The following is a 14,723-nucleotide window of genomic DNA, read 5'->3' on the forward strand; positions in this document are numbered from 1 at the left end:
GCCCACCCGATCATTTCCTAGATACGAATAATTACAATCCTACTGTCCTTCGGGGGAAACCCATATGACGAATTCATACGGGCATCGCACGTGGTAAAACCCCTCGGGTGAGGCCCGAACACAAGACTACGCAACCTCTGAGGCCCATGAAATGGGCGGGTAACAAGGGAAATCTTGCAGCGAGTGAGAGTCGAACCTCAGACATCCTATATGGAGAGACAAGTCACTACCACTACGCCAACTCTTGTATAATGCAATTTTATCAGATATAATTCAGGATATTAACCTGTAAAATATTAAAACACCGTTAAAATCGATAATACAAGCAAAAATTGTATTTTTCGCATGATTTAGGGTTGATATCAACAACTATAATACATATACTACAGTGATACCAACGTTCGATTTGAATTAATCGAATGATCGAAATCGAACTACAACAAAACTTTAAAGCTATGAATTAAGCAGGGTCGTCATGTTATTTTTATGGGCTTTGTTCAATAAATAAAAATGGACCTTTATATACAAAAGTTTTTCATAGTTAATAATAATAAGTTCAAATCAATAACATTAAAAAACGTCATAAATACTTGCATCAATAAAAATAATAGTTGTAGAAAACGTAATATCAAATCAAATGAACCTATGTATGTGATGTTGAGCTATATTTTTTGAGCTCTTTTGAATGTTGTACCCTGTGTGATTGCACACCTTGCACGTCCTAATACCCGGCCCTGAAATTAAAAATAGTTTTGTAGTCAAACTGTGGATAGTTTTATTCATATGAATTTTTGAATTGCAGAAAAAGAATCAGTTGTAAAACTAAAAAACTAAGTAATCTATCCATCGACTATTTAACTACAATCGAAACACTGAAATTCCGTTAGACTTGAATCATCTATTATTGCAAATGTGTGACGATCGCTCCAAATCCATTTGGCCGAATACGTCATTCATTGATTTCATTGCGAGGTATTTGACCTCTATATGATACGTTTTATAAACATTGCATTCTTTTGAAAAGGCACACCATAAATGAATATTAAATCAAAGGTTTTCGACATCTGATGATTTCTACATATAAACAATCACCTTATATAATAGTTTACAACAGTACTTCCGTTGACAATGCAGTCTAAATAAGGTACATGATGATGAATTGGTGAATGCAACGTTTTCTTGAAAAATATGCCATATAAGACTCCATGCACATAGCTTGTCTATCATATAAGCAAACAGCGGAAGACTTCTAGGGAACCTGAGAATAAACATGCTAACAAGTGTCAACACAAAGGTTGGTGAGTTCATAGTTTTAGTGTTTCGCATAATCTGCATATAAAAGTGGATAACAAGATTTCAGTTGTTTCATCCAGAAACGTTTATCAAAATATTCTACGAAATTGAGCACCCTGGTAACTAAACTTAACGTATATATAATTTGTACCCTTTGTATAATCATCTTAATAATACACGTAAACCAACGTGTACGCTTCTCAAATAGCATACGTCCGTTAAAAGGCTAGTGCTCTAGCTCGGACGGGGATATCAAGCCCTATGGATCCATATACTGTTATTCGCGCCCACCAGTCCATATCCTATGTACTGGCAGCTACTAGTTACCAAAGCTAAGGGATTTTCGGTTCAAACTCAGTGTAGAATTAAGTATGTACTTGTATCCATTGCGTTTAAATATATTGCATGTATTCTCAGCCCAAAAATATAGATTGCAAAAGCAATTAAAAAGGGAGCAAATGAAACTCACACAAAATCAGTTTTAGTATTTGTATCCATTTAGTAAAACAGTTTATAAAACTGCGCATGTATTCTAAGCCCAAAAATATAATTTGAAAAAGGGATCATATGAAACTCACTCAAATCAGTTTTAGTTTTTGTATTCATTTTATAAAACAGCGCATGTATTCTCAGTCCCAAAAATATATATAAAAAGGGAGTAATGAAACTCACACAAAATCAGTTTTAGTATTTGTATCCATTTAGTAAAACAGTTTATAAAACTGCGCATGTATTCTCAGCCCAAAAATATAATTTGAAAAAGGGATCATATGAAACTCACACATATAAATATTGTATATCGGTTAATAAAACATTTGCATGTATTCTCAGCCCAAAAACGTAGAGAGTAAAAGGGATCTCATGAAACTCACACATATAAATATTGTATATCGGTTAATAAAGCATTTGCATGTATTCTCAGCCCAAAAATGTAGAGAGTAAAAGGAATCTTATGAAACTCACACATATAAATATTGTATATCGGTTAATAAAGCATTTGCATGTATTCTCAGCCCAAAAATGTAGAGAGTAAAAGGGATTTTATGAAACTCACAGTTTAATATTGATATACAATATTGCAGGAAAGCACGTAGACGCATTGGAGATAATAAGCACGAGGTTTGATTCACAAAAATACCCCCGAATATTATCCATAACCTCCTTGGCAATAACCCATATTTTCCTTAGCTCTAGCTTTCTCGGAAACTCGTTTTGAAAAATTACTTGGACAGCACTCCGTCGTAATATTTTATGTACATTATTATTTTTGTATCGCAAAAATAATAACACTAATAATAAAAATAATAAGATTAATAATAATCTTATTATTAATAATAATAATAATAATAATAATAATAATAATAATAATAATAATAATAAAATAAATAAATACGGAGTAAAAATAATATATATGTGTGTGTGATTTATCTGGCCAAAACTCGAGAATTTATAGCACTTGGCCTGAAATTTTGCCTCATGCGATCGCATGGATTTTGGGCATGATGGCCATGCGATCGCATGGCCTCAATTTTCAGCTCAGAATCATTTGTCCATTTGTTTGTCGACATATTTATATATATTATATATAATATATATAATTTAAATAATTAATTATATATTATATTAAATTCACGTGCATAGTTGACTTGTAATTTTCGTTCCGATAAGTCGTACGTCGTCACTCGACTTATGTCCCGGTTTCGATTTTTCGAACGTCCTATCGTATACTGAGAAAACTTGTACTTTACGTTTCGTGAATCGTACCTTTGTCAAAATATAGTCTTAAATCATCCATAAACTATACCACTGTAGCAAAGTTACAACTATACCACTGTAGCAAAGTTACTGTAGCAAAGTCAATTTTTACTGTAGCAATTCACTGTAGAAAAGTCAATTTTTACTGTAGCAATTCACTGTAGCAAAGTCAATTTCACTGTAGCAAATAGTGATTTTCAAAAACACTGTAGCATTTTGGGTACTGTAGCAATTTGAAAATGTTACTATCGTTTACTAAATAACTTGAAATTATATGTATGTATATATCTTTTTAATATACATAAATCAGTTTTTAAATACACATTGGAAGTTATTTATAAATAAATTTTAATAATAAATATTTCAACTTATCATATATATTCAAATAGATATTTAAACCAATAAGTTTAATGTACGGTATCAAATAATTAATACATTGTTACCTTTTCAAGTTATAGTATATATGTATCTATTTACATATAATTGTTCGCGAATCGTCGAAAATAACCGAAGGGTATTTAAGTATATAAAAGTAGTTCAAAAATTTTGAGATTCAGTTTTACAGACTTTGCTTATCGTGTCAGAAATGTTAATGATACAAAGATTAAGTTTAAATTTGGTCAGAAATTTTCGGGTCATCACAGTACCTACCCGTTAAAGAAATTTCGTCCCGAAATTTGAGTGAGGTCGTCATGACTAACAATAAAAATGTTTTCATGCTGTATATGTGTTGATAAATAGAGTTTTATCACCGTTAAATAATATGGATAAAATAATTCAATTACTCGAAGCGTATGAGGGAAGTTATCGTAATAAAGTGAAATGTAAGAATAGAGATTCGTCTTAGCTTTTTACGTAGTTACGATTGATTTCCGGAATTTAAGGAATAGAAAATCTTCATAATATAAATAAGATTTGATTCTTCGGAATTTGTGGAAATTAGGATTTTCTTTGATTAAATGCGTAATCCGCCTTGATTGTTATGTCCGATATTTTCGCTATAAATTGACCTCTTCCGTTTCATTTATTTTCACCACTCCTATAATCTTCTTTCTTATTTCATACATCCCAATAGATTGTGAAAATGCTTAATCCAGTTCTGATTCTTGATATTTTCCTGGCTATCGTATCCTTCATTCTTCTTTTTCATCTGCCACCAGAGGAAGTTATTTTCTTCTACTATTACCTTGGGGTTATAGTGTTTTTCATTCTCCCGTGTCTTTATATTGCTATACGCATTGATATACACGGTTTGTAATTTCGGGGTTGTTATCGGGCTTTATGTTCTCCATTATATTTCGGAGCTTCATGCTTTCGTTTTCTCTTCCCGGCCTTAAGTCAAGCGGATAATGGTCCAGAATTTGTAGGTATGAAGTTTCAGATGAACATAACTAATGTTCTAAGAAAGAAATGGTAATAGCACAATCTGACTTGTCAAATTACCAGAATACCTCGAAAAAGACCGAATCATTAAGAAAATATTTTCTTGATATTTTTAGAGATTATATAGAATGAAAGAGTTATGTAACATGGTTTATGATGAGGGTATGATATGTGAACCTTTATCACGTTCCATTAGAAACTCAGCATGACTTACTGTAATATAATCACGTTGATCAAGTGTCATTATATTATATTAACTCATGCTTCAATTCCCAACATTTCTTCAAAACATTTATATTTTAAACTTGAAAGTTTCAGAATTTAGAAACTAAAATAGTTTCTTTTATGGTGTAACACAGATATCGTAAAGAGAAAATTGATTTTCGATAAGAATGATTATGAAATTCTCTCCAGAAATATGGAGGATATTTATAATGAAAGATACGATGATATCTTAGAATTTCTAATATCAGAGGATGATGAAGAATATTGTCCGCAAGGGTTTAGATTCGGAAGCAAGGTATTCGTTAATGGCTTCAGCAGATACTGAATCATTTGGGTTCTTTGAAGACAGGTTTCGTCCTTGTGATTTATCCACAGCCTCTTTCATACTTTGCTCAATCCGTTTTCCAGTTCCAAACTTTCTCTTTTTCTCAGATTTACCACCATACTATTCTTTATCATCAAACTTTTGACTGTTAAGGTTGTTTACAGTTTTTGCTGCTTCATCAACATTTTTCTAAAATTCGGAGAACTAGTTTCGTAGTTTGGGGTGTTTTTCGGAAACTTCACATTCGAAATCTGTAAGTCTAGAAGATCGATGTTATCTATATATAACCGTTATCGTAGAAAATGCTGCGAGATTCAAAATAGTGATTGCTAATTCCCGATAGTTGGTATGGCAATTGCAGTTATAAGATGTGGATGAGTACATGATACGGTTTCAATGAGTATAAGGATTTTTCGGAAGGTCAAAGATCAATGAAGTTGTTGGTAAATTTACTGCTAATGTGGTGGAACATGAAAGATTCTCTGATAACAAAAACGTATATGCCAAAGTTACAAGTCTGAAAGGTCATCGTTGACTGGTTGAACGGTTGATAATACTGGATACTTTGAAAAGAAATTGCAAGGTTATTTTCAGTAATAACAATGCTAAAGGATCTTTCACATTTTTGAAGTCAAAGTATAGCTTTAAAAGATGTAGAGATCTAAGAATGATGTCACCCGTTAAATCTTGAATTGGATTCTGATCCGTCAATATTAGAATATGTAATTGAATTTGTATGAAAATGATTGTATATCGCTGTGAGCATAGTTAATAATTTTTGAATCAAAGTTGAATAATGTACAGTATAACATATTAATTGTGAACTTATATATTTCCCGGAAATTACCTACCCGTTAAAGATTTCACAAGTAATATTTTGTACAAAAGAATTTTTATTACCGTCCTTATGAAAATATATGTATGTATATTTTCTTCAGATGTAATACAGATTTGATGAGTTAATATCATATTAAGCTCATTTGATTTTTGACTTGAATTAGAAATGAATAAAACATTAAAGATTTAATAATCTTTACGGAGTATTTCACTAATGTAATCAATACTCAGTTTTATTGATATTTTCTCAGTGAATCATGTTGGTGCTCATGGAACTCTTGCTAACTTCGCAAGGTACGAATGATGTTTTCTAGAAAGTTTCGAATACATCGAAGATGAAAGGATAAAATCAACCATATAATTGAATAATATACTTAGTTTATTATGAAATGGAATTCATTGAGTTGGAAACAGAGATTGTAGTTAACGATGGTTAAGTCATTAACGAAGTATGTACATCATAGCATATTAGTAATATGAATTAACCGAGTAGTACCTACCAGTTAAGATTCACACGTAATAACTTGGTACGAAAAGATTTATTTTGATTTCAAAATTCATATATATTAAATATACATAAAATTTCTTCAGGGGAAATGAGTTAATACTTCATCGGTTATTGTTGCTGGTATTTCTTGGTAACTACGGTGCGTATGACGTTGATGCTCGTGGAACAGATTGTGAAGTTGAGGTTTGCGATGCGGATGTTGTTGGTGGTGGTAATGGTACTGTTGGTGTTGTTGTCGGTGGTACTGTTGATGCCGGTGATGCTGCTGGTGCTTGTAACCTTTGCACCATATTCTCCAAAGCCACTACCCGAGCGCGAAGCTCGTTGACTTCTTCTACTACACAGGGATGATTGTCGATTCGGACGAGCGGACGAATAAGATTTAGAATGTGAGATAGTATATAATCATGACTAGATACTCTGGAAATGAGAGAGAAAATTGTATTACGAACAGGTTCGCCGGTAAGTGCTTCAGGTTCTTCGCCAAGAGGGCAATGTGGTGGATGGAAGGGATCGCCTTCTTCTTGTCTCCAATAATTAAGTAGGCTACGAACCCATCCCCAATTCATCCAGAATAGATGATGGCTAATTGGTTGATCCATTCCAGTTACACTTTCTTCAGAGTTCAGGAGAATATCCATATCGGAATAGCTGTCGGAATTTAAGGAATTTGAACTAGATACGGGATCCATCTTGTATAATTAGATAGATGGTTTTTGATATGAAATAGATTATAGAATTTAGTTTGGTATTCTTCAATACATAATTTACATATGTATATATAATACCAAATTCCATAAATCACGGAGAAATTTTCGAAAGATGTCATGAAAAGTTTACAGTAACAAAGTCAATTTTTACTGTAGCAATTCACTGTAGCAAAGTCAATTTCACTGTAGCAAATAGTGATTTTCAAAAACACTGTAGCATTTTGGGTACTGTAGCAATTTGAAAATGTTACTATCGTTTACTAAATAACTTGAAATTATATGTATGTATATATCTTTTTAATATACATAAATCAGTTTTTAAATACACATTGGAAGTTATTTATAAATAAATTTTAATAATAAATATTTCAACTTATCATATATATTCAAATAGATATTTAAACCAATAAGTTTAATGTACGGTATCAAATAATTAATACATTGTTACCTTTTCAAGTTATAGTATATATGTATCTATTTACATATAATTGTTCGCGAATCGTCGAAAATAACCGAAGGGTATTTAAGTATATAAAAGTAGTTCAAAAATTTTGAGATTCAGTTTTACAGACTTTGCTTATCGTGTCAGAAATGTTAATGATACAAAGATTAAGTTTAAATTTGGTCAGAAATTTTCGGGTCATCACAAAATGCTTCACATGTGACTCTTTAAATCAAATCACGTGTCTTGCACAACAATAACAACAAAACTCAATCCCACTACAATCATTCCCCCTATTCTAGAATAAAGGGAGGTCATTTCTCCACCCAGAGTGAAACATCTCAAAAGTGAAGAAAGTCATCACTCTTAATATTCTATGGATAGAGAGATTCCTTCCGAATGGACCTCCGGTCAATAAGTAGGAAGAAAAAAAGGTAAATATTAGACGCCATGAAAACGGTAGAATCAAATTTTCACATGATATTCATATCATATAACTTGTCGAAATCGTAGTCATCATCGTCTTTTCAAATCATATACAACCTAATTGCCATAGATGATTCAAATGTCCGTGATTGGTTTGAAAATTAGTGTTTAATATGGTTAGTAAAAGCAGATAAAAATTTAATTTTGTTATTAATTTTTTTCATGCGGTTTGATTTTTGTTACGACTTGATGTTCTGAATGCAATTGTTAGCATACTAATAGATAAGATGTTGATAATATTTGGTGCCTTAGTGGCTAGCATTACATTTTTACGTTGACAAAATGGCTACGATGATTGTCTTTTTTGCTTTATTACATACATGGACTGAGATTTGGTTTTTGGGCGCAATGGCTATTCCTTTTTTTGAGTCTTTTTCTTCATCTGTCATAATAGCATTCTTTTGGAGGTTGGATTGCTTCAGGAAGTGGTCACTGATCTGTCATGATAGCAGTAGTCTAACACTCTAGTGTCAAACAACATGGCAAACTAAACGCTATACAATCAAACAAATAACCAAACACGATAACAATCAAACAATGATACGGAAGATGTAACTCGAAGGAAAGCATTATATAACATGGAAGCGTGCTGAAAAGAACCGAACAAAACATATCCTAAACAATTCCTATGCAAGTGAATCTTCTCCCCTATTGTTGTATAAATAGTTGATGTTTTATATTTTAAAATTCAAGATAAAAATAAAAGTAACGTTATTACCCTATAGGTCTGGGTTCTGTTGTAACAATGTTATACCATTTCCTGGCTTTTTCTTTGTTTGGATCCTCTTAGCGCCGGTTGTCAAGTTTGAGTGTTGGATTTAAGGCGAACTGTTGGGAAAATGAAAATCTGATGAGTCAAAACATGCTAGAATTTGGAGATGTAGAGTCTGAAGTTGCAGACTCTGATGTTTACTGAAGTCAACGGTTTGAGATTTCTTGATGACAAAGCTAAAGAATATTCTGGAGATTTGTTTAAAGTTTAAGAAGATTTGTTTTGATTCGGTTTTATCTTCAGAAGATTAACTTTAGAGTTATTTGCATATTAGTTTAGTTTTTGAGTTTATCTTTACCTTATTTATAGCTAAGTTGTTTTGGAAACCAAATCTTTAGATTTGGTGTTTATCTGTATAAATAGGGGTCGATGGTTTTACTTTGAACTTGTATCTTTCACACGATCAACATTATCAATTGGTATCAGAGCAGGATCAACATATCTTGTTGATGATCCGGTCATTTTCGAGCAAAAGATGTCTTATTGAAGATACAAAAGAAAAATTGTTTTCAGATTCGTCATGCTATGCGCAGTCTATGTAAAACGATTGTTTTAGATTCGTTGGCCGTTGGATCGTCATGATTTTTGGACATGAGGTTAACGGCATATAGATCTATCTCGTGTAAAAAATTTAGCTTGATCTGATAATTATATTACAAGATATGTATTTTTAGTTCCGCTGTAATTCTGAGTCTGGAAACTCAGACTCAAGACTCTGATTGAGATATGAGTCTGGATTTCGGACTTAACAGTTTGACTCAAATGCAGACTCAAGATCAGACTCAAGCACAGATTATAAAGATCAGATTCAGACTTCAGTTTCGCGTGAAGTTATACTTAGTAGAAGTCAGACTTACACGAGGTCAAACTCAAAGTACTTCAGACTCTAGGACTCCAGACTCAAATCAGGTCAGACCCATTTGAGTTCATCTCTTTTGAACTCAGATTTTGAAGTGGTTATTCCTCAATAAGAAGACCGGATGTTAGCTCAACATAATCAACATTTATGAAGATAAAGATTCAACAAATATGTTCAACATTTATATGCAAGTGGTTAAGTGGTGGTGAACGCGGCTTTTCATGCATATTTTCAAATGCAGTTTTGTCATGATTATGTTCATGTTAGTTGATGATTTGTCTTCGGGATACGTAAGTGCTGATGAGATGTTGAGGCTATGTGTACAACAATGATAAATAAAGAGGAGGAGAATCAAGATTAAAGAAGGATCAGTTTATCAAGAGTTATGAAGATCATACAAGATGGTTAAAGCTTTGAAGACAAAGATTAGATTTATTTTTAGTCTATATTTACATCTTGTAACCGATTGTTTTATCCTAATCAATTAGGGGGAGATTGTTAGGAAAAGATTTCCTATTGTTAGGAAAATATTTTCTATTTATTAGAATTGATTGGATAGAATCGGTAGTTTGTATAAATCCCTTAATTAGTGGGATTTGCATTTATCTAGGGGATTTAGTTTCCTAATTCTTATCCCCAAGACTCTATAAATAAAGAGGACTTTGGTGAGGTTAGTTGTCTTTGCCTGCAGCAAGAACCGATCTCATAACTTTGAGATCGTCTATCCTCTATTTTTCATTGTTTATGTTCTTCATTTATTCAACAAAATGTTAAACTTTGAGTGGATAGAAGATTGGATAGAATCGGTAGTTTGTATAAATCCCTTAATTAGTGGGATTTGCATTTATCTAGGGGATTTAGTTTCCTAATTCTTATCCCCAAGACTCTATAAATAAAGAGGTCTTTGGGTGAGGTTAGTTGTCTTTTCCTGCAGCAAGAACCGATCTCATAACTTTGAGATCGTATATCCTCTGTTTTTCATTGTTTATGTTCTTCATTAATGTTTCCTTTGATGAAAGTTCTATAGAAATGGATCAGACATCCAGGACTGAGCAATCTGTACTTGGTGAATTTTCAAATTTAATTTCTGGGAACAGTGTTCAGACTCTGGATTCAGAGTTTGAGTTAGATGAACCTAACTTGTCTGGGTTAAGAAATGAATCTACAGATAATACTCACACAGAAGAAGTTCCACAAGAAGAAGAACATGTTGTTATTCAAGATAGTGATCAGTCATCAAATACCACTGTGGATCTTGTTGTTCCTACTAGAAAATCATCTAGAAATATAGTCCCTCCAAAGCATCTTGAGGATTATATTGTGGATCCTACTAGTTTGCCTAAACCTAGTTCTTCTGCTCAGACACCTGTGTCTGATTTTGCTATAGCAAATTACTGCTTCTTTTCTTGTTTTCTTTAACGAATTGAGCCCAAAGAAGTATATGAAGCATTGGCTGACAATGATTGGGTTGAGGCTATGACTGAAGAATTGACAGAATTTGAAAGGAATGATGTTTGGGAATTGGTTCCAAAGCCTAATGATAAAACTGCTATAGGCACAAAATGGGTTTTTAGAAACAAGGTTGATAAAGATGGTATTGTAATCAGAAATAAAGTAAGGTTGGTTGCTCAAGGGTATAGACAAGAAGAAGGAATAGACTATGATGAGACTTTTGCTTCTGTTGCTAGAATTGAAGTTATTAGACTATTTCTGGCATATGCTGCTCACAAAGATTTCAAGGTGTTTCAAATGGATGTGAAGAGTGCTTTCCTGAATGGTAAATTGCAAGAAGAGGTGTATGTGAAACAACCTCCTGGTTTTGTAAGTAACAAATTTCCTAAGCATGTTTACAGATTGAAGAAAGCATTGTATGGTCTGAAGCAAGCTCCCAGAGCCTGGTATGATACCTTGTCAACATTTCTTCTAGAAAAGAATTTTTCCAGAGGAGCCATTGACAAGACTTTGTTTATCAAAAAGGACAAAGGTGATGTGTTGCTTGTTCAAATTTATGTTGATGACATTATTTTTGGGTCTACTAATCCACACTTAAGAAAATGGTTTTCTGACATTATGTCTGAAGAGTATAGAATGAGCAATTTATGTACTTTAAAATATTTTCTTGGGTTGCAAATTAAACAGAGTTCTGAAGGCATTTTTATTAGCCAAAGTAACTACATTTCTGACATGTTAACTAAATTTGGTTTTAAAAATTGTTCTACTTTAAGAACTCCAATGAGTATTTCTGAAAAGCTTGATAAAGATGAATCTGAGAAACTCACTTGTCAATCAACCTATAGAGGTATGATTGGATCTTTGCTATACTTAACTGCTAGTAGACCTGATATAATGTTTGCTACATGTCTTTGTGCACGTTACCAATCAGATCCTAGGGAGTCTCATTATAAAGCTGTGAAAAGAATTTTTAGGTACTTAAAAGGTACCCCTAACCTGCGTCTTTGGTACTCCAAAGACTCAGGGTTTGATCTAATTGGTTACACAGATGCAGACTATGCAGGTTGCAAATTAGAGATAAAAAGCACTTCTGGTGGATGTCAATTGCTAGGTGGAAAATTGGTAAGCTGGTCTAGTAAAAAGCAGAATTATGTGGCCACTTCCACAGCAGAAGCTGAATATGTTGCTGCAGGAAGTTGTTGTGCTCAGTTACTTTGGATGCAACATCAACTTTTGGATTTTGGGTTATCATTGACCAAAACTCCAATAATGTGTGATAATGAAAGTGCAATTGCTATTACTGAGAATCCAGTGTTTCACTCCAGAACCAAGCATATTGAAATCAGACATCATTTTATAAGGGATTGTGTTGAGAAGGGCAAAGTGTTTTTAAAGCATATTGGTACTAAAGATCAATTGGCAGATATTTTCACTAAAGCACTTCCTGAAGAAAGGCATTTTTATCTTCTTGGGCAACTTGGAATGTTAAATCCATCAACTGAAATGTTGTCCAGTGATGATACTCTCTAAACTGTTGTTGTAATATATATATATATATATATATATATATATATATATATATATATATATATATATATATATATATATATATATATATATATATATATATATATATATATATATATATAAATTATTAGAGTCTGGATTATGTCATATTCAGAGTCTGGATGACACCATGTTATTTAGAGTCTGGAAAGTTTTTTTTTATTGTAAAATTGTTTCCTTCTTTGGTCAATAAAGTTTACTTTATTCGGGTTTATAAAGTAAAAGTTAAATTTTGAAGGGGGGTTAATGGTAACTTTTTTTGAAATTTTGGTGTCAGAGGTATTTATATTTTCCCTAATTTTCTTTCTTCAAAATCTTCTTCAAATTAATCTTCAAACATAAACCCTAATCCCTCTCATTCGATCATCGATCATCATCTTCTTCAAAACATCTCTCGGTTTTCATAATTCACTCGTGTTCTTACAAGTTTTTGATTGAAGCTAATGGCAAATACGAAGTTCATTCCTTTTGTTCTTATTCCAACCGATAACATGATTAGGGCAAAGGAAATCAGAGGAGAGAAGGATGTGCAGGTTTCGGCTAACAATAGGGTTGCTTGTGCTACTATTCCTGCAAATTTTGCCAATGAAGGGTATGAGGATTTGGTATTGTTCATGTGAAATCATCCTTTAAAGGAGGCTTTCTTCAAGACAACTAATGGTGTATCCTATCGTATACACGCATAGAAGGCATAACTGTTGCATAAAAGTAGCATCAGGAAGGCTGGAAACAACAGTTTTGTGGAGTTAACCGTCCAGCGGACTCTGCTGTACAGGCTGCTCCGTCATACGTAAGCCCTGAAGGCCGCCTAGCGCGTAAGCCCTGGCCGGAGAACGCCACCTTCAGCGTAAATTACGGATCACGAATAACAGAACGTATCATCATCTGACACGTGTCCCCGAGCAATCTGGTGGATCTGACACTATAAATAGACCCCTTGGGTCATCATTTTACACAGTTCAGAGATTCTGACAACTTTGAGAACTGAGACTTCACTTCTCTCTCTCTCTACTTTCTCTCACTAGAAGTCATCTGGCTAGCACTCTTACGCTCTACGGACGACAGATTGATTAAGCCACCCCACAAGTTTCTACACTTGTGAACCGGGTCTGTAGGGATTATTTCCCGAGGGTAAAAATCAATCGGCAACACTCCGCCCTCCTAAAGCTAGTTTACTTCTAGTATCTTGTTGACACACTAAGCCTTACATCATAAGAAAATAGGTGTTAACAATGGCGCCATCCATTATTAAGACGAATCATCTCACCAACACTGATAAAGACGGCGAAGATAACGAATTCGTACCCATAGAAGTGGGCATGATACACCCATGGAAAGCTGGACAACGGAGGAAGGCAGAAGTATTAGAAGATTGGGAAGAGCAATTAATATCATTTCCTTCTATGTGTAACACAAATCCATCCGACGGTCCAGTAGTTATAGAAGCGCGAGTTGCTAATTGCTTAATACGCAACATTTACACTGACACAGGAGCTGGAGCAGACATTATGTATGAACATTGCTTCATACAGCTACCCAAAGATGTACAAGAAAAAATGAAGGAAACATATGTGCCGTTGGCAAGTTTTACAAGTGAGACGTCCTGGTCTGAAGGAAGTATTTTTCTTGACGTAACATTGGGTAAGCCACCCCTAAGATGCACAGCCAACATTGAGTTCTTGGTGGTTAAAGCAAATTCACAGTACAACATAATTTTGGGAAGAACTGCTTTAATGACGTTTGGAGCTGTAACGTCAACTGTACATGGTATGATGAAGTTTCCAACGCCAGGCGGAGTAGCAACGTTATATGCAGAACGGCAGACGTCAATTGAGTGTTCCCAAGTAACAAAGGCAGTAATTAAGCCAATCATACACGATGATGGGTCAATTTCACCAAATCTTAAATTTCCAGATCAAAAAATCATAATTGGGCACACGTTGTCCGCCGAATGTAAAGAAAAATTATACAATATTTTTGACAACAAATCTAGACGTTTTTGCATGGCAGCCGTCTGATATGACCGGTGTTCCAAGGGAAATTGCAGAGCATAGGCTAAACGTGAATCCCAACATACATCCTGTTTGTCAGAAAAAGCGTGGCATGGCGC

The sequence above is a fragment of the Rutidosis leptorrhynchoides genome, chromosome 5 (genome assembly GCF_046630445.1).
Source record: "Rutidosis leptorrhynchoides isolate AG116_Rl617_1_P2 chromosome 5, CSIRO_AGI_Rlap_v1, whole genome shotgun sequence".
In the NCBI taxonomy this organism is placed as follows: Eukaryota; Viridiplantae; Streptophyta; class Magnoliopsida; order Asterales; family Asteraceae; genus Rutidosis; species Rutidosis leptorrhynchoides.